Source organism: Conger conger, chromosome 3 (assembly GCF_963514075.1).
Source record: "Conger conger chromosome 3, fConCon1.1, whole genome shotgun sequence".
NCBI lineage: Eukaryota > Metazoa > Chordata > Actinopteri > Anguilliformes > Congridae > Conger > Conger conger.
In genome coordinates, this window is record NC_083762.1 from 6,356,014 (window position 1) to 6,381,121 (window position 25,108).

Here is a 25,108-nt window from a genome sequence, read left to right on the forward strand (position 1 = left end):
TTTATTATCATAATTTAGGCATAAATAAAGTGCTACACATACGAAACAAAGTAGGTGAAAAATCTGAGATGTGGACAGAACTACTGTGCATTGCGGTAAGTAATTTTCGTTGTTTTGACTCATGAAACTCAATTCTACATCATTTCCAAGTGGGAATGAAAATGTTTTCAGCAGCATAGGGTCTTAAAATATCTAGGGGTCCGAAAACCTCTCCAAGCAAGAAGAAAATGTTTTTTAATTATGTGCAGAGTAACAACGAAAACCAGCAGACCGTGTAGCCCGTCTATAATGTGGAATCCCTTCATGAAGCCCAACATCCTGTCTTTATCCCAAAACGTCAACAATCGAATCGGGCTAACCGAGTTAGCGACGTGTATGAAACAGGGCCCATGCCCAGTGCGAGGCATTAACCGAGTACTGTACATGTCCACCAGACCAGGTAAATGAAGACCAATGCCCCATGTGAGGATCGAACTCACGACCTTCAGATTATGAGACTGACGCGCTGCCTACTGCGCTAACGAGGCCAGTACCCGGGAAGACCACAGTGCCCGTCAAACGTCACCTACATACTTAACCACTGGCAGCAGGAGCTAACAGTGTCACATGTTTCACCCAGCAAAGGAGACAAATTTTGCTTTATTATTGTATTTGATTTCATTTAATATTGTTGTATCTTTGTCCTACTCTGCAAGCTGCAGCAATAGGCAACAGTCTCATGGTCTGAAGGTCGTGAGTTTGATCCTTACCCAGGTCATTTCTGTTTTGAAATGTTACTGCATCTGGTCCGTTTTGAAGTATACATGCTAGTGTCGCCAAAAAAATAGGCGATGGTGGTATAGTGGTGAGCATAGCTGCCTTCCAAGCAGTTGACCCGGGTTCGATTCCCGGCCATCGCATTCCTGTTATTTTCGCAAGGGTGGCCTGTATTCTAGTGGTTAAGGTACATGACAGGGACATTGGTTGTTCGAATCTCTGGTGTAGCCACGATAAGATCCACGCAGCCGTTGGACCCTTGAGCAAGGCCCTTAACCCTGCAATTCTCCAGGGGAGGATTGTCTCCTGCTTAGTCTAATCAACTGTACGTCTCTCTGGGTAAGAGCGTCTGCCAAATGCCAGTAACGTAATGGTAAACAAAAACGTAATGCCCTGTGTGACGATCAAACTCACAACCTTCAGATTATGAGACTGACGCGCTGCCTACTGCACTGACGAGGCCCGTAACCTAGGCGCTCACAGTGTCGGACAAACGTCCCCTACATGCCTGACCACTGGCAGCATCAGATATGCTCTGACCCAGTCATCTGACCCTAACGATTTGGGCAGGCTGAATGTGCAGGGGTGTGTCAAGGTTTCTGTAGTGTAGTGGTTGTCACGTTAGCCTAACACGCGAAAGGTCCTCTGCCTGAAACCGGGCAGAAACACGTTTTAACCTGTTGAACCATGTTTTATCCGTGTCCATCTGTCAGAGCAGTGGTTCCCAAACTCAGTCCTGGGCCCCCCTGCGTATGCTGGCTTTCCTTCCAACCTCATTTGCAATCCCAGTGTTTTAACCCCTTCGCGCAACCCTCACCCTTTTTGCAGTGTTCTAGGCTTTACAACTCCAGGCATGAGCCTCACAGAAACTTGAAAAAAGTACCATTTACAATACCAAATGGATGTTGTTTATTATCATAATTTAGGCATGAATAAAGTGCTACACATACGAAACAAAGTAGGTGAAAAAATCTGAGATGTGGACAGAACTACTGTGCATTGCGGTAAGTAATTTTCGTTGTTTTGACTCATGAAACTCAATTCTACATCATTTCCAAGTGGGAATGAAAATATTTTCAACAGCATAGGGTCTTAAAATATCTAGGGGTCCGAAAACCTCTCCAAGCAAGAAGAAAATGTTTTTTAATTATGTGCAGAGTAACAACGAAAACCAGCAGACCGTGTAGCCCGTCTATATTGTGGAATCCCTTCATGAAGCCCAACATCCTGTCTTTATCCCAAAACGTCAACAATCGAATCGGGCTAACCGAGTTAGCGACGTGTATGTAACAGGGCCCATGCCCAGTGCGAGGCATTAACCGAGTACTGTACATGTCCACCAGACCAGGTAAATGAAAACCAATGCCCCATGTGAGGATCGAACTCACGACCTTCAGATTATGAGACTGACGCGCTGCCTACTGCGCTAACGAGGCCAGTACCCGGGAAGACCACAGTGCCCGTCAAACGTCACCTACATACTTAACCACTGGCAGCAGGAGCTAACAGTGTCACATGTTTCACCCAGCAAAGGAGACAAATTTTGCTTTATTATTGTATTTGATTTCATTTAATATTGTTGTATCTTTGTCCTACTCTGCAAGCTGCAGCAATAGGCAACAGTCTCATGGTCTGAAGGTCGTGAGTTTGATCCTTACCCAGGTCATTTCTGTTTTGAAATGTTACTGCATCTGGTCCGTTTTGAAGTATACATGCTAGTGTAGCCAAGAAACTAGGCGATGGTGGTATAGTGGTGAGCATAGCTGCCTTCCAAGCAGTTGACCTGGGTTCGATTCCCGGCCATCGCATTCCTGTACTTTTCGCAAGGGTGGCCTGTATTCTACTGGTTAAGGTACCTGACAGGGACATTGGTTGTTCGAATCTCTGGTGTAGCCACGGTAAGATCCACACAGCCGTTGGGCCCTTGAGCAAGGCCCTTAACCCTGCAATTCTCCAGGGGTGGATTGTCTCCTGCTTAGTCTAATCAACTGTACGTCTCTCTGGGTAAGAGCGTCTGCCAAATGCCAGTAACGTAATGGTAAACAAAAACGTAATGCCCTGTGTGACGATCAAACTCACAACCTTCAGATTATGAGATTGACGCGCTGCCTACTGCACTGACGAGGCCCGTAACCTAGGCGCTCACAGTGTCGGGCAAACGTCCCCTACATGCCTGACCACTGGCAGCATCAGATATGCTCTGACCCAGTCATCTGACCCTAACGATTTGGGCAGGCTGAATGTGCAGGGGTGTGTCAAGGTTTCTGTAGTGTAGTGGTTGTCACGTTAGCCTAACACGCGAAAGGTCCTCTGCCTGAAACCGGGCAGAAACACGTTTTAACCTGTTGAACCATGTTTTATCCGTGTCCATCTGTCAGAGCAGTGGTTCCCAAACTCAGTCCTGGGCCCCCCTGCGTATGCTGGCTTTCCTTCCAACCTCATTTGCAATCCCAGTGTTTTAACCCCTTCGCGCAACCCTCACCCTTTTTGCAGTGTTCTAGGCTTTACAACTCCAGGGGTGAGCCTCACAGAGACTTGAAAACAGTACCATTTACAATACCAAATGGATGTTGTTTATTATCATAATTTAGGCATAAAAAAAGTGCTACACATACGAAACAAAGTAGGTGAAAAAATCTGAGATATGGACAGAACTACTGTGCATTGCGGGAAGTCATTTTCATTGTTTTGACTCATGAAACTCAGTTCTACATCATTTCCAAGTGGGAATGAAAATGTTTTCAACAGCATAGGGTCGTAAAATATCTAGGGGTCCGCAAACCTCTCCAAGCAAGAAGAAAATGTTTTTAAATTATGTGCAGAGTAACAACGAAAACCAGCAGACCGTGTAGCCCGTCTATATTGTGGAATCCCTTCATGAAGCCGAACATCCTGTCTTTATCCCAAAACGTCAACAATCGAATCGGGCTAACCGAGTTAGCGACGTGTATGAAACAGGGCCCATGCCCAGTGCGAGGCATTAACCGAGTACTGTACATGTCCACCAGACCAGGTAAATGAAAACCAATGCCCCATGTGAGGATCGAACTCACGACCTTCAGATTATGAGACTGACGCGCTGCCTACTGCGCTAACGAGGCCAGTAACCGGGAAGACCACAGTGCCCGTCAAACGTCACCTACATACTTAACCACTGGCAGCAGGAGCTAACAGTGTCACATGTTTCACCCAGCAAAGGAGACAAATTTTGCTTTATTATTGTATTTGATTTCATTTAATATTGTTGTATCTTTGTCCTACTCTGCAAGCTGCAGCAATAGGCAACAGTCTCATGGTCTGAAGGTCGTGAGTTTGATCCTTACCCAGGTCATTTCTGTTTTGAAATGTTACTGCATCTGGTCCGTTTTGAAGTATACATGCTAGTCTAGCCAAGAAACTAGGCGATGGTGGTATAGTGGTGAGCATAGCTGCCTTCCAAGCAGTTGACCCGGGTTCGATTCCCGGCCATCGCATTCCTGTACTTTTCGCAAGGGTGGCCTGTATTCTACTGGTTAAGGTACCTGACAGGGACATTGGTTGTTCGAATCTCTGGTGTAGCCACGGTAAGATCCACACAGCCGTTGGGCCCTTGAGCAAGGCCCTTAACCCTGCATTTCCCCAGGGGAGGATTGTCTCCTGCTTAGTCTAATCAACTGTACGTCTCTCTGGATAAGAGCGTCTGCCAAACGCCTGTGTGAGGCGATGGTGGTATAGTGGTGAGCCTAGCTGCCTTCCAAGCAGTTGACCCGGGTTCGATTCCCGGCCATCGCATTCCTGTAATTTTCGCAAGGGTGGCCTGTATTCTAGTGGTTAAGGTATGTCACTGGGACATTGGTTGTTTGAATCTCTGGTGTAGCCACGGTAAGATCCACACAGCCGTTGGGCCCTTGAGCAAGGCCCTTAACCCTGCATTTCCCCAGGGGAGGATTGTCTCCTGCTTAGTCTAATCAACTGTACGTCTCTCTGGGTAAGAGCGTCTGCCAAATGCCAGTAACGTAATGGTAAACAAAAACGTAATGCCCTGTGTGACGATCAAACTCACAACCTTCAGATTATGAGATTGACGCGCTGCCTACTGCACTGACGAGGCCCGTAACCTAGGCGCTCACAGTGTCGGGCAAACGTCCCCTACATGCCTGACCACTGGCAGCATCAGATATGCTCTGACCCAGTCATCTGACCCTAACGATTTGGGCAGGCTGAATGTGCAGGGGTGTGTCAAGGTTTCTGTAGTGTAGTGGTTGTCACGTTAGCCTAACACGCGAAAGGTCCTCTGCCTGAAACCGGGCAGAAACACGTTTTAACCTGTTGAACCATGTTTTATCCGTGTCCATCTGTCAGAGCAGTGGTTCCCAAACTCAGTCCTGGGCCCCCCTGCGTATGCTGGCTTTCCTTCCAACCTCATTTGCAATCCCAGTGTTTTAACCCCTTCGCGCAACCCTCACCCTTTTTGCAGTGTTCTAGGCTTTACAACTCTAGGCATGAGCCTCACAGAAACTTGAAAAAAGTACCATTTACAATACCAAATGGATGTTGTTTATTATCATAATTTAGGCATAAAAAAAGTGCTACACATACGAAACAAAGTAGGTGAAAAAATCTGAGATATGGACAGAACTACTGTGCATTGCGGGAAGTCATTTTCTTTGTTTTGACTCATGAAACTCAGTTCTACATCATTTCCAAGTGGGAATGAAAATGTTTTCAACAGCATAGGGTCTTAAAATATCTAGGGGTCCGCAAACCTCTCCAAGCAAGAAGAAAATGTTTTTAAATTATGTGCAGAGTACCAACGAAAACCAGCAGACCGTGTAGCCCGTCTATATTGTGGAATCCCTTCATGAAGCCGAACATCCTGTCTTTATCCCAAAACGTCAACAATCGAATCGGGCTAACCGAGTTAGCGACGTGTATGAAACAGGGCCCATGCCCAGTGCGAGGCATTAACCGAGTACTGTACATGTCCACCAGACCAGGTAAATGAAAACCAATGCCCCATGTGAGGATCGAACTCACGACCTTCAGATTATGAGACTGACGCACTGCCTACTGCGCTAACGAGGCCAGTAACCGGGAAGACCACAGTGCCCGTCAAACGTCACCTACATACTTAACCACTGGCAGCAGGAGCTAACAGTGTCACATGTTTCACCCAGCAAAGGAGACAAATTTTGCTTTATTATTGTATTTGATTTAATTTAATATTGTTGTATCTTTGTCCTACTCTGCAAGCTGCAGCAATAGGCAACAGTCTCATGGTCTGAAGGTCGTGAGTTTGATCCTTACCCAGGTCATTTCTATTTTGAAATGTTACTGCATCTGGTCCGTTTTGAAGTATACATGCTAGTGTAGCCAAGACACTAGGCGATGGTGGTATAGTGGTGAGCATAGCTGCCTTCCAAGCAGTTGACCCGGGTTCGATTCCCGGCCATCGCATTCCTGTACTTTTCGCAAGGGTGGCCTGTATTCTACTGGTTAAGGTACCTGACAGGGACATTGGTTGTTCGAATCTCTGGTGTAGCCACGGTAAGATCCACACAGCCGTTGGGCCCTTGAGCAAGGCCCTTAACCCTGCATTTCCCCAGGGGAGGATTGTCTCCTGCTTAGTCTAATCAACTGTACGTCTCTCTGGGTAAGAGCGTCTGCCAAATGCCAGTAACGTAATGGTAAACAAAAACGTAATGCCCTGTGTGACGATCAAACTCACAACCTTCAGATTATGAGATTGACGCGCTGCGTACTGCACTGATGAGGCCCGTAACCTAGGCGCTCACAGTGTCTGGCAAACGTCCCCTACATGCCTGACCATTGGCAGCATCAGATATGCTCTGACCCAGTCATCTGACCCTAACGATTTGGGCAGGCTGAATGTGCAGGGGTGTGTCAAGGTTTCTGTAGTGTAGTGGTTGTCACGTTAGCCTAACACGCGAAAGGTCCTCTGCCTGAAACCGGCAGAAACACGTTTTAACCTGTTGAACCATGTTTTATCCGTGTCCATCTGTCAGAGCAGTGGTTCCCAAACTCAGTCCTGGGCCCCCCTGCGTATGCTGGCTTTCCTTCCAACCTCATTTGCAATCCCAGTGTTTTAACCCCTTCGCGCAACCCTCACCCTTTTTGCAGTGTTCTAGGCTTTACAACTCCAGGGATGAGCCTCACAGAAACTTGAAAAAAGTACCATTTACAATACCAAATGGATGTTGTTTATTATCATAATTTAGGCATAAATAAAGTGCTACACATACGAAACAAAGTAGGTGAAAAAATCTGAGATATGGACAGAACTACTGTGCATTGCGGTAAGTAATTTTCGTTGTTTTGACTCATGAAACTCAATTCTACATCATTTCCAAGTGGGAATGAAAATGTTTTCAACAGCATAGGGTCTTAAAATATCTAGGGGTCCGAAAACCTCTCCAAGCAAGAAGAAAATGTTTTTTAATTATGTGCAGAGTAACAACGAAAACCAGCAGACCGTGTAGCCCCTCTATATTGTGGAATCCCTTCATGAAGCCCAACATCCTGTCTTTATCCCAAAACGTCAACAATCGAATCGGGCTAACCGAGTTAGCGACGTGTATGAAACAGGGCCCATGCCCAGTGCGAGGCATTAACCGAGTACTGTACATGTCCACCAGACCAGGTGAATGAAAACCAATGCCCCATGTGAGGATCGAACTCACGACCTTCAGATTATGAGACTGACGCGCTGCCTACTGCACTAACGAGGCCAGTAACCAGGAAGACCACAGTGCCCGTCAAACGTCACCTACATACTTAACCACTGGCAGCAGGAGCTAACAGTGTCACATGTTTCACCCAGCAAAGGAGACAAATTTTGCTTTATTATTGTATTTGATTTCATTTAATATTGTTGTATCTTTGTCCTACTCTGCAAGCTGCAGCAATAGGCAACAGTCTCATGGTCTGAAGGTCGTGAGTTTGATCCTCACGCAGGTCATTTCTGTTTTGAAATGTTACTGCATCTGGTCCGTTTTGAAGTATACATGCTAGTGTAGCCAAAAAAGTAGGCGATGGTCGTATAGTGGTGAGCATAGCTGCCTTCCAAGCAGTTGACCTGGGTTCGATTCCCGGCCATTGCATTCCTGTACATTTCGCAAGGGTGGCCTGTATTCTACTGGTTAAGATACCTGACAGGGACATTGGTTGTTCGAATCTCTGGTGTAGCCACAATAAGATCCACGCAGCCGTTGGGCCCTTGAGCAAGGCCCTTAACCCTGCATTTCTCCAGGGGAGGATTGTCTCCTGCTTTGTCTAATCAACTGTACGTCTCACTGGATAAGAGCGTCTGCTAAATGCCAGTGTGGGGCGATGGTGGTATAGTGGTGAGCATAGCTGCCTTCCAAGCAGTTGACCCGGGTTCGATTCCCGGCCATCGCATTCCTGTACTTTTCGCAAGGGTGGCCTGTATTCTACTGGTTAAGGTACCTGACAGGGACATTGGTTGTTTGAATCTCTGGTGTAGCCACGATAAGATCCACGCAGCCGTTGGGCCCTTGAGCAAGGCCCTTAACCCTGCATTTCTCCAGGGGAGGATTGTCTCCTGCTTAGTCTAATCAACTGTACGTCTCTCTGGATAAGAGCGTCTGCTAAATGCCAGTGTGGGGCGATGGTGGTATAGTGGTGAGCATAGCTGCCTTCCAAGCAGTTGACCCGGGTTCGATTCCCGGCCATCGCATTCCAGTAATTTTCGCGAGGGTGGCCTGTATTCTAGTGGTTAAGGTACATGACAGGGACATTGGTTGTTCTAATCTCTGGTGTTGCCACGAAAAGATCCACGCAGCCGTTGGGCCCTTGAGCAAGGCCCTGAACCCTGCATTTCTCCAGGGGAGGATTGTCTCCTGCTTAGTCTAATCAACTGTACGTCTCTCTGGATAAGAGCGTCGGCCAAACGCCAGTGCGAGGTGATGGTGGTATAGTGGTGAGCATAGCTGCCTTCCAAGCAGTTGACCCGGGTTCGATTCCCGGCCATCGCATTCCAGTTATTTTCGCAAGGGTGGCCTGTATTCTCGTGGTTAAGGTACATGACAGGGACATTGGTTTTTCGAATCTCTGGTGTAGCCACGATAAGATCCACGCAGCCGTTGGGCCCTTGAGCAAGGCCCTTAACCCTGCATTTCTCCAGGGGAGGATTGTCTCCTGCTTAGTCTAATCAACTGTACGTCTCACTGGATAAGAGCGTCTGCCAAATGCCAGTGTGGGGCGATGGTGGTATAGTGGTGACCATAGCTGCCTTCCAAGCAGTTGACCCGGGTTCGATTCCCGGCCATCGCATTCCTGTAATTTTCGCAAGGGTGGCCTGTATTCTCGTGGTTAAGGTACATGACAGGGACATTGGTTGTTCGAATCTCTGGTGTAGCCACGATAAGATCCACGCAGCCCTTGGGCCCTTGAGCAAGGCCCTTAACCCTGCATTTCTCCAGGGGAGGATTGTCTCCTGCTTAGTCTAATCAACTGTACGTCTCACTGGATAAGAGCGTCTGCCAAATGGCTGTGTGGGGCGATGGTGGTATAGTGGTGAGCATAGCTGCCTTCCAAGCAGTTGACCCGGGTTCGATTCCCGGCCATCGCATTCCTGTACTTTTCGCAAGGGTGGCCTTTATTCTACTGGTTAAGGTACCTGACAGGGACATTGGTTGTTCGAATCTCTGGTGTAGCCACGATAAGATCCACGCAGCCGTTGGGCCCTTGAGCAAGGCCCTTTACCCTGCATTTCCCCAGGGGAGGATTGTCTCCTGCTTAGTCTAATCAACTGTACGTCTCTCTGGGTAAGAGCGTCTGCCAAATGCCAGTAACGTAATGGTAAACAAAAACGTAATGCCCTGTGTGACGATCAAACTCACAACCTTCAGATTATGAGACTGACGCGCTGCCTACTGCACTGACGAGGCCCGTAACCTAGGCGCTCACAGTGTTGGGCAAACGTCCCCTACATGCCTGACCACTGGCAGCATCAGATATGCTCTGACCCAGTCATCTGACCGTAACGATTTGGGCAGGCTGAATGTGCAGGGGTGTGTCAAGGTTTCTGTAGTGTAGTGGTTGTCACGTTAGCCTAACACGCGAAAGGTCCTCTGCCTGAAACCGGGCGGAAACACGTTTTAACCTGTTGAACCATGTTTTATCCGTGTCCATCTGTCAGAGCAGTGGTTCCCAAACTCAGTCCTGGGCCCCCCTGCGTATGCTGGCTTTCCTTCCAACCTCATTTGCAATGCCAGTGTTTTAACCCCTTCGCGCAACCCTCACCCTTTTTGCAGTGTTCTAGTCTTTACAACTCCAGGGATGAGCCTCACAGAAACTTGAAAAAAGTACCATTTACAATACCAAATGGATGTTGTTTATTATCATAATTTAGGCATAAATAAAGTGCTACACATACGAAACAAAGTAGGTGAAAAAATCTGAGATATGGACAGAACTACTGTGCATTGCGGTAAGTCATTTTCTTTGTTTTGACTCATGAAACTCAATTCTACGTCATTTCCAAGTGGGAATGAAAATGTTTTCAACAGCATAGGGTCTTAAAATATCTAGGGGTCCGAAAACCTCTCCAAGCAAGAAGAAAATGTTTTTTAATTATGTGCAGAGTAACAACGAAAACCAACAGACTGTGTAGCCCGTCTATATTGTGGAATCCCTTCATGAAGCCCAACATCCTGTCTTTATCCCAAAACGTCAACAATCCAATCGGGCTAACCGAGTTAGCGACGTGTATGAAACAGGGCCCATGCCCAGTGCGAGGCATTAACCGAGTACTGTACATGTCCACCAGACCAGGTAAATGAAAACCAATGCCCCAAGTGAGGATCGAACTCACAACCTTCAGATTATGAGACTGACGCGCTGCCTACTGCGCTAACGAGGCCAGTAACCAGGAGGACCACAGTGCCCGTCAAACGTCACCTACATACTTAACCACTGGCAGCAGGAGCTAACAGTGTCACATGTTTCACCCAGCAAAGGAGACAAATTTTGCTTTATTATTGTATTTGATTTCATTTAATATTGTTGTATCTTTGTCCTACTCTGCAAGCTGCAGCAATAGGCAACAGTCTCATGGTCTGAAGGTCGTGAGTTTGATCCTTACCCAGGTCATTTCTGTTTTGAAATGTTACTGCATTTGGTCCGTTTTGAAGTATACAGGCTAGTGTAGCCGCAAAACTAGGCGATGGTGCTGTAGTGGTGAGCATAGCTGCCTTCCAAGCAGTTGACCCGGGTTTGTATCCCGGCCATCGCATTCCAGTAATTTTCGCAAGGGTGGCCTGTATTCTAGTGGTTAAGGTACATGACAGGGACATTGGTTGTTCGAATCTCTGGTGTAGCCACGATAAGATCCACGCAGCCGTTGGGCCCTTGAGCAAGGCCCTTAACCCTGCATTTCTCCAGGGGGGATTGTCTCCTGCTTAGTCTAATCAACTGTACTTCTCTCTGGATAAGAGCGTCTGCTAAATGCCAGTGTGGGGCGATGGTGGTATAGTGGTGAGCATAGCTGCCTTCCAAGCAGTTGACCCGGGTTCGATTCCCGGCCATCGCATTCCAGTTATTTTCGCAAGGGTGGCCTGTATTCTAGTGGTTAAGGTACAGGACAGGGACATTGGTTGTTCGAATCTCTGGTGTTGCCACGAAAAGATCCACGCAGCCGTTGGGCCCTTGAGCAAGGCCCTGAACCCTGCATTTCTCCAGGGGAGGATTGTCTCCTGCTTAGTCTAATCAACTGTACGTCTCTCTGGATAAGAGCGTCGGCCAAACGCCAGTGCGAGGTGATGGTGGTATAGTGGTGAGCATAGCTGCCTTCCAAGCAGTTGACCCGGGTTCGATTCCCGGCCATCGCATTCCAGTTATTTTCGCAAGGGTGGCCTGTATTCTCGTGGTTAAGGTACATGACAGGGACATTGGTTGTTCGAATCTCTGGTGTAGCCACGATAAGATCCACGCAGCCGTTGGGCCCTTGAGCAAGGCCCTTAACCCTGCATTTCTCCAGGGGAGGATTGTCTCCTGCTTAGTCTAATCAACTGTACGTCTCACTGGATAAGAGCGTCTGCCAAATGCCAGTGCGGGGCGATGGTGGTATAGTGGTGACCATAGCTGCCTTCCAAGCAGTTGACCCGGGTTCGATTCCCGGCCATCGCATTCCTGTAATTTTCGCAAGGGTGGCCTGTATTCTCGTGGTTAAGGTACATGACAGGGACATTGGTTGTTCGAATCTCTGGTGTAGCCACGATAAGATCCACGCAGCCCTTGGGCCCTTGAGCAAGGCCCTTAACCCTGCATTTCTCCAGGGGAGGATTGTCTCCTGCTTAGTCTAATCAACTGTACGTCTCACTGGATAAGAGCGTCTGCCAAATGGCTGTGTGGGGCGATGGTGGTATAGTGGTGAGCATAGCTGCCTTCCAAGCAGTTGACCCGGGTTCGATTCCCGGCCATCGCATTCCTGTACTTTTCGCAAGGGTGGCCTTTATTCTACTGGTTAAGGTACCTGACAGGGACATTGGTTGTTCGAATCTCTGGTGTAGCCACGATAAGATCCACGCAGCCGTTGGGCCCTTGAGCAAGGCCCTTAACCCTGCATTTCCCCAGGGGAGGATTGTCTCCTGCTTAGTCTAATCAACTGTACGTCTCTCTGGGTAAGAGCGTCTGCCAAATGCCAGTAACGTAATGGTAAACAAAAACGTAATGCCCTGTGTGACGATCAAACTCACAACCTTCAGATTATGAGACTGACGCGCTGCCTACTGCACTGACGAGGCCCGTAACCTAGGCGCTCACAGTGTTGGGCAAACGTCCCCTACATGCCTGACCACTGGCAGCATCAGATATGCTCTGACCCAGTCATCTGACCGTAACGATTTGGGCAGGCTGAATGTGCAGGGGTGTGTCAAGGTTTCTGTAGTGTAGTGGTTGTCACGTTAGCCTAACACGCGAAAGGTCCTCTGCCTGAAACCGGGCAGAAACACGTTTTAACCTGTTGAACCATGTTTTATCCGTGTCCATCTGTCAGAGCAGTGGTTCCCAAACTCAGTCCTGGGCCCCCCTGCGTATGCTGGCTTTCCTTCCAACCTCATTTGCAATGCCAGTGTTTTAACCCCTTCGCGCAACCCTCACCCTTTTTGCAGTGTTCTAGTCTTTACAACTCCAGGGATGAGCCTCACAGAAACTTGAAAAAAGTACCATTTACAATACCAAATGGATGTTGTTTATTATCATAATTTAGGCATAAATAAAGTGCTACACATACGAAACAAAGTAGGTGAAAAAATCTGAGATATGGACAGAACTACTGTGCATTGCGGTAAGTCATTTTCTTTGTTTTGACTCATGAAACTCAATTCTACGTCATTTCCAAGTGGGAATGAAAATGTTTTCAACAGCATAGGGTCTTAAAATATCTAGGGGTCCGAAAACCTCTCCAAGCAAGAAGAAAATGTTTTTTAATTATGTGCAGAGTAACAACGAAAACCAACAGACTGTGTAGCCCGTCTATATTGTGGAATCCCTTCATGAAGCCCAACATCCTGTCTTTATCCCAAAACGTCAACAATCCAATCGGGCTAACCGAGTTAGCGACGTGTATGAAACAGGGCCCATGCCCAGTGCGAGGCATTAACCGAGTACTGTACATGTCCACCAGACCAGGTAAATGAAAACCAATGCCCCAAGTGAGGATCGAACTCACAACCTTCAGATTATGAGACTGACGCGCTGCCTACTGCGCTAACGAGGCCAGTAACCAGGAGGACCACAGTGCCCGTCAAACGTCACCTACATACTTAACCACTGGCAGCAGGAGCTAACAGTGTCACATGTTTCACCCAGCAAAGGAGACAAATTTTGCTTTATTATTGTATTTGATTTCATTTAATATTGTTGTATCTTTGTCCTACTCTGCAAGCTGCAGCAATAGGCAACAGTCTCATGGTCTGAAGGTCGTGAGTTTGATCCTTACCCAGGTCATTTCTGTTTTGAAATGTTACTGCATTTGGTCCGTTTTGAAGTATACAGGCTAGTGTAGCCGCAAAACTAGGCGATGGTGCTGTAGTGGTGAGCATAGCTGCCTTCCAAGCAGTTGACCCGGGTTTGTATCCCGGCCATCGCATTCCAGTAATTTTCGCAAGGGTGGCCTGTATTCTAGTGGTTAAGGTACATGACAGGGACATTGGTTGTTCGAATCTCTGGTGTAGCCACGATAAGATCCACGCAGCCGTTGGGCCCTTGAGCAAGGCCCTTAACCCTGCATTTCTCCAGGGGGGATTGTCTCCTGCTTAGTCTAATCAACTGTACTTCTCTCTGGATAAGAGCGTCTGCTAAATGCCAGTGTGGGGCGATGGTGGTATAGTGGTGAGCATAGCTGCCTTCCAAGCAGTTGACCCGGGTTCGATTCCCGGCCATCGCATTCCAGTTATTTTCGCAAGGGTGGCCTGTATTCTAGTGGTTAAGGTACAGGACAGGGACATTGGTTGTTCGAATCTCTGGTGTAGCCACGATAAGATCCACGCAGCCGTTGGGCCCTTGAGCAAGGCCCTTAACCCTGCATTTCTCCAGGGGGGATTGTCTCCTGCTTAGTCTAATCAACTGTACTTCTCTCTGGATTAGAGCGTCTGCTAAATGCCAGTGTGGGGCGATGGTGGTATAGTGGTGAGCATAGCTGCCTTCCAAGCAGTTGACCTGGGTTCGATTCCCGGCCATCGCATTCCAGTAATTTTCGCAAGGGTGGCCTGTATTCTAGTGGTTAAGGTACATGACCGGGACATTGGTTGTTCAAATGCCTGGTGTAGCCACGATAAGATCCACGCAGCCCTTGGGCCCTTGAGCAAGGCCCTTAACCCTGCATTTCTCCAGGGGAGGATTGTCTCCTGCTTAGTCTAATCAACTGTACGTCTCACTGGATAAGAGCGTCTGCCAACTGGCAGTGTGGGGCGATGGTGGTATAGTGGTGAGCATAGCTGCCTTCCAAGCAGTTGACCCGGCCATCGCATTCCTGTACTTTTCGCAAGGGTGGCCTTTATTCTACTGGTTAAGGTACCTGACAGGGACATTGGTTGTTCGAATCTCTGGTGTAGCCACGATAAGATCCACGCAGCCGTTGGGCCCTTGAGCAAGGCCCTTAACCCTGCATTTCCCCAGGGGAGGATTGTCTCCTGCTTAGTCTAATCAACTGTACGTCTCTCTGGGTAAGAGCGTCTGCCAAATGCCAGTAACGTAATGGTAAACAAAAACGTAATGCCCTGTGTGACGATCAAACTCACAACCTTCAGATTATGAGATTGACGCGCTGCCTACTGCACTGACGAGGCCCGTAACCTAGGCGCTCACAGTGTCGGGCAAACGTCCCCTACATGCCTGACCACTGGCAGCATCAGATATGCTCTGACCCAGTCATCTGACCCTAACGATTTGGGCAGGCTGAATGTGCAGGGGTGTGTCAAGGTTTCTGTAGTGTAGTGGTTGTCACGTTAGCCTAACACGCGAAAGGTCCTCTGCCTGAAACCGGGCAGAAACACGTTTTAACCTGTTGAACCATGTTTTATCCGTGTCCATCTGTCAGAGCAGTGGTTCCCAAACTCAGTCCTGGGCCCCCCTGCGTATGCTGGCTTTCCTTCCAACCTCATTTGCAATCCCAGTGTTTTAACCCCTTCGCGCAACCCTCACCCTTTTTGCAGTGTTCTAGGCTTTACAACTCCAGGGATGAGCCTCACAGAAACTTGAAAAAAGTACCATTTACAATACCAAATGGATGTTGTTTATTATCATAATTTAGGCATAAATAAAGTGCTACACATACGAAACAAAGTAGGTGAAAAAATCTGAGATTTGGACAGAACTACTGTGCATTGCGGTAAGTCATTTTCTTTGTTTTGACTCATGAAACTCAATTCTACGTCATTTCCAAGTGGGAATGAAAATGTTTTCAACAGCATAGGGTCTTAAAATATCTAGGGGTCCGAAAACCTCTCCAAGCAAGAAGAAAATGTTTTTTAATTATGTGCAGAGTAACAACGAAAACCAGCAGACCGTGTAGCCCGTCTATATTGTGGAATCCCTTCATGAAGCCCAACATCCTGTCTTTATCCCAAAACGTCAACAATCGAATCGGGCTAACCGAGTTAGCGACGTGTATGAAACAGGGCCCATGCCCAGTGCGAGGCATTAACCGAGTACTGTACATGTCCACCAGACCAGGTAAATGAAAACCAATGCCCCATGTGAGGATCGAACTCACGACCTTCAGATTATGAGACTGACGCGCTGCCTACTGCGCTAACGAGGCCAGTAACCAGGAGGACCACAGTGCCCGTCAAACGTCACCTACATACTTAACCACTGGCAGCAGGAGCTAACAGTGTCACATGTTTCACCCAGCAAAGGAGACAAATTTTGCTTTATTATTGTATTTGATTTCATTTAATATTGTTGTATCTTTGTCCTACTCTGCAAGCTGCAGCAATAGGCAACAGTCTCATGGTCTGAAGGTCGTGAGTTTGATCCTTACCCAGGTCATTTCTGTTTTGAAATGTTACTGCATTTGGTCCGTTTTGAAGTATACAGGCTAGTGTAGCCGCAAAAGTAGGCGATGGTGCTGTAGTGGTGAGCATAGCTGCCTTCCAAGCAGTTGACCCGGGTTCGATTCCCGGCCATCGCATTCCTCTACTTTTCGCAAGGGTGGCCTGTATTCTACTGGTTAAGGTACCTGACAGGGACATTGGTTGTTCGAATCTCTGGTGTAGCCACGATAAGATCCACGCAGCCGTTGGGCCCTTGAGCAAGGCCCTTAACCCTGCATTTCTCCAGGGGAGGATTGTCTCCTGCTTAGTCTAATCAACTGTACGTCTCTCTGGATAAGAGCGTCTGCTAAATGCCAGTGTGGGGCGATGGTGGTATAGTGGTGAGCATAGCTGCCTTCCAAGCAGTTGACCCGGGTTCGATTCCCGGCCATCGCATTCCTCTACTTTTCGCAAGGGTGGCCTGTATTCTACTGGTTAAGGTACCTGACAGGGACATTGGTTGTTCGAATCTCTGGTGTAGCCACGATAAGATCCACGCAGCCGTTGGGCCCTTGAGCAAGGCCCTTAACCCTGCATTTCTCCAGGGGAGGATTGTCTCCTGCTTAGTCTAATCAACTGTACGTCTCTCTGGATAAGAGCGTCTGCTAAATGCCAGTGTGGGGTGATGGTGGTATAGTGGTGAGCATAGTGTCCTTCCAAGCAGTTGACCCGGGTTCGATTCCCGGCCATCGCATTCCAGTTATTTTCGCAAGGGTGGCCTGTATTCTAGTGGTTAAGGTACATGACAGGGACATTGGTTGTTCGAATCTCTGGTGTAGCCACGATAAGATCCACGCAGCCGTTGAGCCCTTGTGCAAGGCCCTTAACCCTGCATTTCTCCAGGGGGGATTGTCTCTTGCTTAGTCTAATCAACTGTACTTCTCTCTGGATAAGAGCGTCTGCTAAATGCCAGTGTGGGGCGATGGTGGTATAGTGGTGAGCATAGCTGCCTTCCAAGCAGTTGACCCGGGTTCGATTCCCGGCCATCGCATTCCTGTAATTTTCGCAAGGGTGGCCTGTATTCTCGTGGTTAAGGTACATGACAGGGACATTGGTTGTTCGAATCTCTGGTGTAGCCACGATAAGATCCACGCAGCCCTTGGGCCCTTGAGCAAGGCCCTTAACCCTGCATTTCTCCAGGGGAGGATTGTCTCCTGCTTAGTCTAATCAACTGTACGTCTCACTGGATAAGAGCGTCTGCCAAATGCCAGTGTGGGGCGATGGTGGTATAGTGGTGAGCATAGCTGCCTTCCAAGCAGTTGACCCGGGTTCGATTCCCGGCCATCGCATTCCTGTACTTTTCGCAAGGGTGGCCTTTATTCTACTGGTTAAGGTACCTGACAGGGACATTGGTTGTTCGAATCTCTGGTGTAGCCACGATAAGATCCACGCAGCCGTTGGGCCCTTGAGCAAGGCCCTTAACCCTGCATTTCCCCAGGGGAGGATTGTCTCCTGCTTAGTCTAATCAACTGTACGTCTCTCAGGATAAGAGCGTCTGCCAAACGCCAGTGTGAGGCGATGGTGGTATAGTGGTGAGCATAGCTGCCTTCCAAGCAGTTGACCCGGGTTCGATTCCCGGCCATCGCATTCTTGTACTTTTCGCAAGGGTGGCCTGTATTCTCGTGGTTAAGGTACATGACAGGGACATTGGTTGTTCGAATCTCTGGTGTAGCCACGATAAGATCCACGCAGCCCTTGGGCCCTTGAGCAAGGCCCTTAACCCTGCATTTCTCCAGGGGAGGATTGTCTCCTGCTTAGTCTAATCAACTGTACGTCTCTCTGGGTAAGAGCGTCTGCCAAATGCCAGTAACGTAATGGTAAACAAAAACGTAATGCCCTGTGTGACGATCAAACTCACAACCTTCAGATTATGAGATTGACGCGCTGCCTACTGCACTGACGAGGCCCGTAACCTAGGCGCTCACAGTGTCGGGCAAACGTCCCCTACATGCCTGACCACTGGCAGCATCAGATATGCTCTGACCCAGTCATCTGACCCTAACGATTTGGGCAGGCTGAATGTGCAAGGGTGTCGAGGTTTCTGTAGTGTAGTGGTTATCACGTTCGCCTAACACGCGAAAGGTCCTCGGTTCGAAACCGGGCAGAAACACGTTTTAACCTGTTGAACCATGTTTTATCCGTGTCCTTCTGTCAGAGCAGTGGTTCCCAAACTCAGTCCTGGGCCCCCCTGCGTATGCTGGCTTTCCTTCCAACCTCATTTGCAATCCCAGTGTTTTAACCCCTTCGCGCAACCCTCACCCTTTTTGCAGTGTTCTAGGCTTTACAACTCCAGGCTTGAGCCTCACAGAAACTTGAAAAAAGTACCATTTACAATACCAAATGGATGTTGTTTATTATCATAATTTAGGCATAAATAAAGTGCTACACGTACGAAACAAAGTTGGTGAAAAAATCTGAGATATGGACAGAACTACTGTGCATTGCGGTAAGTCATTTTCGTTGTTTTGACTCATGAAACTCAATTCTACATCATTTCCAAGTGGGAATGAAAATGTTTTCAACAGCATAGGGTCTTAAAATATCTAGGGGTCCGAAAACCTCTCCAAGCAAGAAGAAAATGTTTTTTAATTATGTGCAGAGTAACAACGAAAACCAGCAGACCGTGTAGCCCGTCTATATTGTGGAATCCCTTCATGAAGCCGAACATCCTGTCTTTATCCCAAAACGTCAACAATCGAATCGGGCTAACCGAGTTAGCGACGTGTATGAAACAGGGCCCATGCCCAGTGCGAGGCATTAACCGAGTACTGTACATGTCCACCAGACCAGGTAAATGAAAACCAATGCCCCATGTGAGGATCGAACTCACGACCTTCAGATTATGAGACTGACGCGCTGCCTACTGCGCTAACGAGGCCAGTAACCGGGAAGACCACAGTGCCCGTCAAACGTCACCTACATACTTAACCACTGGCAGCAGGAGCTAACAGTGTCACATGTTTCACCCAGCAAAGGAGACAAATTTTGCTTTATTATTGTATTTGATTTCATTTAATATTGTTGTATCTTTGTCCTACTCTGCAAGCTGCAGCAATAGGCAACCGTCTCATGGTCTGAAGGTCGTGAGTTTGATCCTTACCCAGGTCATTTCTGTTTTGAAATGTTACTGCATCTGGTCCGTTTTGAAGTATACATGCTGGTGTCGCTGAAAAACAGGGCGATGGTGGTATCGTGGTGAGCATAGCTGCCTTCCAAGCAGTTGACCCGGGTTCGATTCCCGGCCATCGCATTCCTGTAATTTTCGCAAGGGTGGCCTGTATTCTAGTGGTTAAGGTACATGACAGGGACATTGGTTGTTTGAATCTCTGGTGTAGCCACGATAAGATCCACGCAGCCGTTGGGCCCTTGAGCAAGGCCCTTAACCCTGCATTTCTCCAGGGGAGGATTGTCTCCTGCTTAGTCTAATCAACTGTACGTCTCTCTGGGTAAGAGCGTCTGCTAAATGCCAGTGTGGGGCGATGGTGGTATAGTGGTGAGCATAGCTGCCTTCCAAGCAGTTGACCCGGGTTCGATTCCCGGCCATCGCATTCCTGTAATTTTCGCAAGGGTGGCCTGTATTCTAGTGGTTAAGGTACATGACAGGGACATTGGTTGTTTGAATCTCTGGTGTAGCCACGATAAGATCCACGCAGCCGTTGGGCCCTTGAGCAAGGCCCTTAACCCTGCATTTCTCCAGGGGAGGATTGTCTCCTGCTTAGTCTAATCAACTGTACGTCTCTCTGGATAAGAGCGTCTGCTAAATGCCAGTGTGGGGCGATGGTGGTATAGTGGTGAGCATAGCTGCCTTCCAAGCAATTGAACCGGGTTCGATTCCCAGCCATCTCATTCCTGTGATTTTCGCAAGGGTGGCCTGTATTCTAGTGGTTAAGGTACATGACAGGGACATTGGTTGTTCGAATCTCTGGTGTCGCCACGATAAGATCCACGCAGCCGTTGGGCCCTTGAGCAATGCCCTTAACCCTGCATTTCTCCAGGGGAGGATTGTCTCCTGCTTAGTCTAATCAACTGTACGTCTCTCTGGATACGAGCGTCTGCTAAATGCCAGTGTGGGGCGATGGTGGTATAGTGGTGAGCATAGCTGCCTTCCAAGCAGTTGACCCGGGTTTGATTCCCGGCCATCGCATTCCTGTACTTTTCGCAAGGCTGGCCTGTATTCTACTGGTTAAGGTACCTCACAGGGACATTGGTTGTTCGAATCTCTGGTGTAGCCACGATAAGATCCACGCAGCTGTTGGGCCCTTGAGCAATGCCCTTAACCCTGCATTTCTCCAGGGGAGGATTGTCTCCTGCTTAGTCTAATCAACTGTACGTCTCTCTGGATAAGAGCGTCTGCTAAATGCCAGTGTGGGGCGATGGTGGTATAGTGGTGAGCATAGCTGCCTTCCAAGCAATTGAACCGGGTTCGATTCCCAGCCATCTCATTCCTGTGATTTTCGCAAGGGTGGCCTGTATTCTAGTGGTTAAGGTACATGACAGGGACATTGGTTGTTCGAATCTCTGGTGTCGCCACGATAAGATCCACGCAGCCGTTGGGCCCTTGAGCAATGCCCTTAACCCTGCATTTCTCCAGGGGAGGATTGTCTCCTGCTTAGTCTAATCAACTGTACGTCTCTCTGGATACGAGCGTCTGCTAAATGCCAGTGTGGGGCGATGGTGGTATAGTGGTGAGCATAGCTGCCTTCCAAGCAGTTGACCCGGGTTCGATTCCCGGCCATCGCATTCCTGTAATTTTCGCAAGGGTGGCCTGTATTCTAGTGGTTAAGGTACATGACAGGGACATTGGTTGTTTGAATCTCTGGTGTAGCCACGATAAGATCCACGCAGCCGTTGGGCCCTTGAGCAAGGCCCTTAACCCTGCATTTCTCCAGGGGAGGATTGTCTCCTGCTTAGTCTAATCAACTGTACGTCTCTCTGGATAAGAGCGTCTGCTAAATGCCAGTGTGGGGCAATGGTGGTATAGTGGTGAGCATAGCTGCCTTCCAAGCAATTGAACCGGGTTCGATTCCCAGCCATCTCATTCCTGTGATTTTCGCAAGGGTGGCCTGTATTCTAGTGGTTAAGGTACATGACAGGGACATTGGTTGTTCGAATCTCTGGTGTCGCCACGATAAGATCCACGCAGCCGTTGGGCCCTTGAGCAATGCCCTTAACCCTGCATTTCTCCAGGGGAGGATTGTCTCCTGCTTAGTCTAATCAACTGTACGTCTCACTGGATAAGAGCGTCTGCCAAATGCCAGTGTGAGGCGATGGTGGTATAGTGGTGAGCATAGCTGCCTTCCAAGCAGTTGACCCGGGTTCGATTCCCGGCCATCGCATTCCTGTACTTTTCGCAAGGCTGGCATGTATTCTACTGGTTAAGGTACCTGACAGGGACATTGGTTGTTCGAATCTCTGGTGTAGCCACGATAAGATCCACGCAGCTGTTGGGCCCTTGAGCAATGCCCTTAACCCTGCATTTCTCCAGGGGAGGATTGTCTCCTGCTTAGTCTAATCAACTGTACGTCTCTCTGGATAAGAGCGTCTGCTAAATGCCAGTGTGGGGCGATGGTGGTATAGTGGTGAGCATAGCTGCCTTCCAAGCAATTGAACCGGGTTCGATTCCCAGCCATCTCATTCCTGTGATTTTCGCAAGGGTGGCCTGTATTCTAGTGGTTAAGGTACATGACAGGGACATTGGTTGTTCGAATCTCTGGTGTCGCCACGATAAGATCCACGCAGCCGTTGGGCCCTTGAGCAATGCCCTTAACCCTGCATTTCTCCAGGGGAGGATTGTCTCCTGCTTAGTCTAATCAACTGTACGTCTCTCTGGATACGAGCGTCTGCTAAATGCCAGTGTGGGGCGATGGTGGTATAGTGGTGAGCATAGCTGCCTTCCAAGCAGTTGACCCGGGTTCGATTCCCGGCCATCGCATTCCTGTAATTTTCGCAAGGGTGGCCTGTATTCTAGTGGTTAAGGTACATGACAGGGACATTGGTTGTTTGAATCTCTGGTGTAGCCACGATAAGATCCACGCAGCCGTTGGGCCCTTGAGCAAGGCCCTTAACCCTGCATTTCTCCAGGGGAGGATTGTCTCCTGCTTAGTCTAATCAACTGTACGTCTCTCTGGATAAGAGCGTCTGCTAAATGCCAGTGTGGGGCAATGGTGGTATAGTGGTGAGCATAGCTGCCTTCCAAGCAATTGAACCGGGTTCGATTCCCAGCCATCTCATTCCTGTGATTTTCGCAAGGGTGGCCTGTATTCTAGTGGTTAAGGTACATGACAGGGACATTGGTTGTTCGAATCTCTGGTGTCGCCACGATAAGATCCACGCAGCCGTTGGGCCCTTGAGCAATGCCCTTAACCCTGCATTTCTCCAGGGGAGGATTGTCTCCTGCTTAGTCTAATCAACTGTACGTCTCACTGGATAAGAGCGTCTGCCAAATGCCAGTGTGAGGCGATGGTGGTATAGTGGTGAGCATAGCTGCCTTCCAAGCAGTTGACCCGGGTTCGATTCCCGGCCATAGCATTCCTGTACTTTTCGCAAGGCTGGCATGTATTCTACTGGTTAAGGTACCTGACAGGGACATTGGTTGTTCGAATCTCTGGTGTAGCCACGATAAGATCCACGCAGCCGTTGGGCCCTTGAGCAAGGCCCTTAACCCTGCATTTCTCCAGGGGAGGATTGTCTCCTGCTTAGTCTAATCAACTGTACGTCTCTCTGGATAAGAGCGTCTGCTAAATGCCAGTGTGGGGCGATGGTGGTATAGTGGTGAGCATAGCTGCCTTCCAAGCAATTCAACCGGGTTCGATTCCCAGCCATCTCATTCCTGTGATTTTCGCAAGGGTGGCCTGTATTCTAGTGGTTAAGGTACATGACAGGGACATTGGTTGTTCGAATCTCTGGTGTCGCCACGATAAGATCCACGCAGCCGTTGGGCCCTTGAGCAAGGCCCTTAACCCTGCATTTCTCCAGGGGAGGATTGTCTCCTGCTTAGTCTAATCAACTGTACGTCTCTCTGGATAAGAGCGTCTGCCAAATGCCAGTGTGAGGCGATGGTGGTATAGTGGTGAGCATAGCTGCCTTCCAAGCAGTTGACCCGGGTTCGATTCCCGGCCATCGCATTCCTGTACTTTTCGCAAGGGTGGCCTGTATTCTACTGGTTAAGGTACATGACAGGGACATTGGTTGTTCGAATCTCTGGTGTCGCCACGATAAGATCCACGCAGCCGTTGGGCCCTTGAGCAATGCCCTTAACCCTGCATTTCTCCAGGGGAGGATTGTCTCCTGCTTAGTCTAATCAACTGTACGTCTCTCTGGATACGAGCGTCTGCTAAATGCCAGTGTGGGGCGATGGTGGTATAGTGGTGAGCATAGCTGCCTTCCAAGCAGTTGACCCGGGTTCGATTCCCGGCCATCGCATTCCTGTAATTTTCGCAAGGGTGGCCTGTATTCTACTGGTTAAGGTACCTGACAGGGACATTGGTTGTTCAAATCTCTGGTGTAGCCACGATAAGATCCACGCAGCCGTTGGGCCCTTGAGCAAGGCCCTTAACCCTGCATTTCTCCAGGGGAGGATTGTCTCCTGCTTAGTCTAATCAACTGTACGTCTCTCTGGATAAGAGCGTCTGCTAAATGCCAGTGTGGGGCGATGGTGGTATAGTGGTGAGCATAGCTGCCTTCCAAGCAGTTGACCCGGGTTCGATTCCCGGCCATCGCATTCCTGTAATTTTCGCAAGGGTGGCCTGTATTCTAGTGGTTAAGGTACATGACAGGGACATTGGTTGTTCGAATCTCTGGTGTAGCCACGATAAGATCCACGCAGCCGTTGGTCCCTTGAGCAAGGCCCTTAACCCTGCATTTCTCCAGGGGAGGATTGTCTCCTGCTTAGTCTAATCAACTGTACGTCTCTCTGGATAAGAGCGTCTGCTAAATGCCAGTGTGGGGCGATGGTGGTATAGTGGTGAGCATAGCTGCCTTCCAAGCAATTCAACCGGGTTCGATTCCCAGCCATCTCATTCCTGTGATTTTCGCAAGGGTGGCCTGTATTCTAGTGGTTAAGGTACATGACAGGGACATTGGTTGTTCGAATCTCTGGTGTCGCCACGATAAGATCCACGCAGCCGTTGGGCCCTTGAGCAATGCCCTTAACCCTGCATTTCTCCAGGGGAGGATTGTCTCCTGCTTAGTCTAATCAACTGTACGTCTCTCTGGATACGAGCGTCTGCTAAATGCCAGTGTGGGGCGATGGTGGTATAGTGGTGAGCATAGCTGCCTTCCAAGCAGTTGACCCGGGTTCGATTCCCGGCCATCGCATTCCTGTAATTTTCGCAAGGGTGGCCTGTATTCTAGTGGTTAAGGTACATGACAGGGACATTGGTTGTTTGAATCTCTGGTGTAGCCACGATAAGATCCACGCAGCCGTTGGGCCCTTGAGCAAGGCCCTTAACCCTGCATTTCTCCAGGGGAGGATTGTCTCCTGCTTAGTCTAATCAACTGTACGTCTCTCTGGATAAGAGCGTCTGCTAAATGCCAGTGTGGGGCGATGGTGGTATAGTGGTGAGCATAGCTGCCTTCCAAGCAATTGAACCGGGTTCGATTCCCAGCCATCTCATTCCTGTGATTTTCGCAAGGGTGGCCTGTATTCTAGTGGTTAAGGTACATGACAGGGACATTGGTTGTTCGAATCTCTGGTGTCGCCACGATAAGATCCACGCAGCCGTTGGGCCCTTGAGCAATGCCCTTAACCCTGCATTTCTCCAGGGGAGGATTGTCTCCTGCTTAGTCTAATCAAC

At 48.8% G+C, this 25,108-nt stretch overlaps 30 non-coding genes across 30 annotated transcripts; 21 read left to right on the forward strand and 9 right to left on the reverse strand.

Annotated features, from left to right (window-relative positions):
* Window positions 1–454: 454 nt before the first annotated feature.
* Window positions 455–527, reverse strand: trnam-cau (transfer RNA methionine (anticodon CAU)). Its single transcript has one exon. It is a non-coding gene; the product is annotated as a tRNA-Met (tRNA).
* Window positions 528–827: 300 nt separating this feature from the next.
* trnag-ucc (transfer RNA glycine (anticodon UCC)) lies at window positions 828–899 on the forward strand. Its single transcript has one exon. It is a non-coding gene; the product is annotated as a tRNA-Gly (tRNA).
* Window positions 900–2,119: 1,220 nt separating this feature from the next.
* On the reverse strand, window positions 2,120–2,192 carry trnam-cau (transfer RNA methionine (anticodon CAU)). Its single transcript has one exon. It is a non-coding gene; the product is annotated as a tRNA-Met (tRNA).
* A 1,592-nt stretch (window positions 2,193–3,784) lies between these two features.
* trnam-cau (transfer RNA methionine (anticodon CAU)) lies at window positions 3,785–3,857 on the reverse strand. Its single transcript has one exon. It is a non-coding gene; the product is annotated as a tRNA-Met (tRNA).
* Window positions 3,858–4,157: 300 nt separating this feature from the next.
* On the forward strand, window positions 4,158–4,229 carry trnag-ucc (transfer RNA glycine (anticodon UCC)). Its single transcript has one exon. It is a non-coding gene; the product is annotated as a tRNA-Gly (tRNA).
* Window positions 4,230–5,747: 1,518 nt separating this feature from the next.
* Window positions 5,748–5,820, reverse strand: trnam-cau (transfer RNA methionine (anticodon CAU)). The gene has a single exon. It is a non-coding gene; the product is annotated as a tRNA-Met (tRNA).
* A 300-nt stretch (window positions 5,821–6,120) lies between these two features.
* On the forward strand, window positions 6,121–6,192 carry trnag-ucc (transfer RNA glycine (anticodon UCC)). The gene has a single exon. It is a non-coding gene; the product is annotated as a tRNA-Gly (tRNA).
* A 1,219-nt stretch (window positions 6,193–7,411) lies between these two features.
* Window positions 7,412–7,484, reverse strand: trnam-cau (transfer RNA methionine (anticodon CAU)). The gene has a single exon. It is a non-coding gene; the product is annotated as a tRNA-Met (tRNA).
* Window positions 7,485–8,082: 598 nt separating this feature from the next.
* trnag-ucc (transfer RNA glycine (anticodon UCC)) lies at window positions 8,083–8,154 on the forward strand. Its single transcript has one exon. It is a non-coding gene; the product is annotated as a tRNA-Gly (tRNA).
* A 226-nt stretch (window positions 8,155–8,380) lies between these two features.
* trnag-ucc (transfer RNA glycine (anticodon UCC)) lies at window positions 8,381–8,452 on the forward strand. Its single transcript has one exon. It is a non-coding gene; the product is annotated as a tRNA-Gly (tRNA).
* An 822-nt stretch (window positions 8,453–9,274) lies between these two features.
* Window positions 9,275–9,346, forward strand: trnag-ucc (transfer RNA glycine (anticodon UCC)). The gene has a single exon. It is a non-coding gene; the product is annotated as a tRNA-Gly (tRNA).
* A 1,220-nt stretch (window positions 9,347–10,566) lies between these two features.
* trnam-cau (transfer RNA methionine (anticodon CAU)) lies at window positions 10,567–10,639 on the reverse strand. The gene has a single exon. It is a non-coding gene; the product is annotated as a tRNA-Met (tRNA).
* Window positions 10,640–11,236: 597 nt separating this feature from the next.
* On the forward strand, window positions 11,237–11,308 carry trnag-ucc (transfer RNA glycine (anticodon UCC)). The gene has a single exon. It is a non-coding gene; the product is annotated as a tRNA-Gly (tRNA).
* An 822-nt stretch (window positions 11,309–12,130) lies between these two features.
* On the forward strand, window positions 12,131–12,202 carry trnag-ucc (transfer RNA glycine (anticodon UCC)). The gene has a single exon. It is a non-coding gene; the product is annotated as a tRNA-Gly (tRNA).
* Window positions 12,203–13,422: 1,220 nt separating this feature from the next.
* On the reverse strand, window positions 13,423–13,495 carry trnam-cau (transfer RNA methionine (anticodon CAU)). The gene has a single exon. It is a non-coding gene; the product is annotated as a tRNA-Met (tRNA).
* Window positions 13,496–14,092: 597 nt separating this feature from the next.
* trnag-ucc (transfer RNA glycine (anticodon UCC)) lies at window positions 14,093–14,164 on the forward strand. The gene has a single exon. It is a non-coding gene; the product is annotated as a tRNA-Gly (tRNA).
* A 1,802-nt stretch (window positions 14,165–15,966) lies between these two features.
* Window positions 15,967–16,039, reverse strand: trnam-cau (transfer RNA methionine (anticodon CAU)). Its single transcript has one exon. It is a non-coding gene; the product is annotated as a tRNA-Met (tRNA).
* Window positions 16,040–16,637: 598 nt separating this feature from the next.
* On the forward strand, window positions 16,638–16,709 carry trnag-ucc (transfer RNA glycine (anticodon UCC)). Its single transcript has one exon. It is a non-coding gene; the product is annotated as a tRNA-Gly (tRNA).
* Window positions 16,710–17,232: 523 nt separating this feature from the next.
* trnag-ucc (transfer RNA glycine (anticodon UCC)) lies at window positions 17,233–17,304 on the forward strand. Its single transcript has one exon. It is a non-coding gene; the product is annotated as a tRNA-Gly (tRNA).
* A 226-nt stretch (window positions 17,305–17,530) lies between these two features.
* On the forward strand, window positions 17,531–17,602 carry trnag-ucc (transfer RNA glycine (anticodon UCC)). The gene has a single exon. It is a non-coding gene; the product is annotated as a tRNA-Gly (tRNA).
* Window positions 17,603–17,828: 226 nt separating this feature from the next.
* Window positions 17,829–17,900, forward strand: trnag-ucc (transfer RNA glycine (anticodon UCC)). Its single transcript has one exon. It is a non-coding gene; the product is annotated as a tRNA-Gly (tRNA).
* Window positions 17,901–19,118: 1,218 nt separating this feature from the next.
* Window positions 19,119–19,191, reverse strand: trnam-cau (transfer RNA methionine (anticodon CAU)). The gene has a single exon. It is a non-coding gene; the product is annotated as a tRNA-Met (tRNA).
* Window positions 19,192–19,789: 598 nt separating this feature from the next.
* trnag-ucc (transfer RNA glycine (anticodon UCC)) lies at window positions 19,790–19,861 on the forward strand. The gene has a single exon. It is a non-coding gene; the product is annotated as a tRNA-Gly (tRNA).
* A 1,120-nt stretch (window positions 19,862–20,981) lies between these two features.
* Window positions 20,982–21,053, forward strand: trnag-ucc (transfer RNA glycine (anticodon UCC)). Its single transcript has one exon. It is a non-coding gene; the product is annotated as a tRNA-Gly (tRNA).
* A 524-nt stretch (window positions 21,054–21,577) lies between these two features.
* Window positions 21,578–21,649, forward strand: trnag-ucc (transfer RNA glycine (anticodon UCC)). Its single transcript has one exon. It is a non-coding gene; the product is annotated as a tRNA-Gly (tRNA).
* Window positions 21,650–22,173: 524 nt separating this feature from the next.
* On the forward strand, window positions 22,174–22,245 carry trnag-ucc (transfer RNA glycine (anticodon UCC)). The gene has a single exon. It is a non-coding gene; the product is annotated as a tRNA-Gly (tRNA).
* A 1,120-nt stretch (window positions 22,246–23,365) lies between these two features.
* On the forward strand, window positions 23,366–23,437 carry trnag-ucc (transfer RNA glycine (anticodon UCC)). Its single transcript has one exon. It is a non-coding gene; the product is annotated as a tRNA-Gly (tRNA).
* A 226-nt stretch (window positions 23,438–23,663) lies between these two features.
* trnag-ucc (transfer RNA glycine (anticodon UCC)) lies at window positions 23,664–23,735 on the forward strand. The gene has a single exon. It is a non-coding gene; the product is annotated as a tRNA-Gly (tRNA).
* A 226-nt stretch (window positions 23,736–23,961) lies between these two features.
* trnag-ucc (transfer RNA glycine (anticodon UCC)) lies at window positions 23,962–24,033 on the forward strand. Its single transcript has one exon. It is a non-coding gene; the product is annotated as a tRNA-Gly (tRNA).
* Window positions 24,034–24,557: 524 nt separating this feature from the next.
* Window positions 24,558–24,629, forward strand: trnag-ucc (transfer RNA glycine (anticodon UCC)). Its single transcript has one exon. It is a non-coding gene; the product is annotated as a tRNA-Gly (tRNA).
* The last annotated feature ends 479 nt before the right edge of the window (window positions 24,630–25,108 follow it).